This window comes from Dipodomys ordii, unplaced genomic scaffold (assembly GCF_000151885.1).
Source record: "Dipodomys ordii isolate 6190 unplaced genomic scaffold, Dord_2.0 Scaffold69, whole genome shotgun sequence".
NCBI lineage: Eukaryota > Metazoa > Chordata > Mammalia > Rodentia > Heteromyidae > Dipodomys > Dipodomys ordii.
The window spans coordinates 3,104,862-3,106,181 of record NW_012267285.1 but is presented as its reverse complement, the minus strand read 5'-3'; the positions used below and the strand labels follow the sequence as shown (position 1 = coordinate 3,106,181).

The following is a 1,320-nucleotide window of genomic DNA, read 5'->3' as shown; positions in this document are numbered from 1 at the left end:
AAGCCCAGCCCGGGCCGCGCTGCTCCCCCAGGCCCACCGCGCCTCCACCCGAGTTCAGGAGCCGCGTCCCCCGACGCCCCTGGACTGGCCCGGGCACGTCCGTGTGTCCGCGCCGCGTCTGTGTCCATGTGCCATGTGTGTCCGTGCTGTGTCCGCGCTGTCTGTGTGCTGTGTCCACGTGCTGCGTGTCCGTGCTGGGTCCACATGATGTGTGTGTCCGTGTGATGCGTGTCCGTGCTGCGTGTGTCCGTGTGATGCATGTCCGTGTGATGCGTGTCCATGCTGCATGTCCGTGCTGCGCGTGTCCATGCTGCGTGTCCGTGCTGCGCGTGTCCGTGTGATGCATGTCCGTGCTGCGTGTGTCCGTGTGATGCATGTCCGTGCTGTGTGTCCATGCTGTGTCTGTGCTGCGTGTGTCCGTGCTGCGTCTGTGTCCATGTGCCATGTGTGTCCGCGCTGTCTGTGTGCTGTGTCCACGTGCTGCATGTCCGTGCTGGGTCCACATGATGCCTGTGTCCATGTGCTGCATGTCCGTGCTGGGTCCACATGATGCCTGTGTCCACGTGCTGCATGTCCGTGCTGGGTCCACATGATGCCTGTGTCCATGTGCTGCATGTCCGTGCTGCCTGCCTGTGCGCTGCGTGTGTCCGTGCTGTGTGTCCGTGCTGCGCGTGTCCGTGCTGCGCGTGTCCGTGCTGCGTGTCCGTGCTGCGTGTCAGTGCGCTGCGCATGTCCGTGCTGTGTGTCCGTGCTGCGTGTGTCCGTGCTGCGTGTGTCCGTGCTGCGTGTCCGTGTGCTGCGTGTCCGTGCTGTGTCTGTGCTGCGTGTGTCCGTGCTGCGTGTCTGTGTGCTGCATGTCCGTGCTGTGTCCGTGCTGCGTGTGTCCATGCTGCCTGTCTGTGCGCTGCGTGTGTCCGTGCTGTGTGTCCGTGCTGCGTGTGTCCGTGTGCTGTGTGTCTGTGCGCTGCGTGTGTCCGTGCTGCGTGTGTCCGTGCTGCATGTGTCCGTGTGCTGCATGTCCGTGATGTGTGTCCGTGCTGCGTGTGTCCGTGCTGCCTGTCTGTGCACTGCGTGTGTCCGTGCTGTGTGTCCGTGTGCTGTGTCTGTGCACTGCGTGTGTCCATGCTGCGTGTGTCCGTGTGCTGCATGTCCGTGATGTGTGTCCGTGCTGCGTGTGTCCGTGCTGCGCGTGTCCGTGCTGCCTGTGTGAACATGCGGATGCTGGTCCCGGGTTCTCTGCCTCCTGGTGCAACTGCAGCCAAGTGTGGGCGCCGGGCGCCACCTTGTGGTCAGCTTGGGAGCGGCGCCCTCCCGGTGCCC

The 1,320-nt window shown here is 64.5% G+C and overlaps 1 protein-coding gene across 1 annotated transcript in view; it reads left to right on the top strand.

Annotated features, from left to right (window-relative positions):
• The window catches only part of Cacna2d4 (calcium channel, voltage-dependent, alpha 2/delta subunit 4), a 67,207-nt gene that overhangs the window by 63,615 nt on the left and 2,272 nt on the right, over window positions 1–1,320 (top strand). The window lies entirely within an intron of this gene.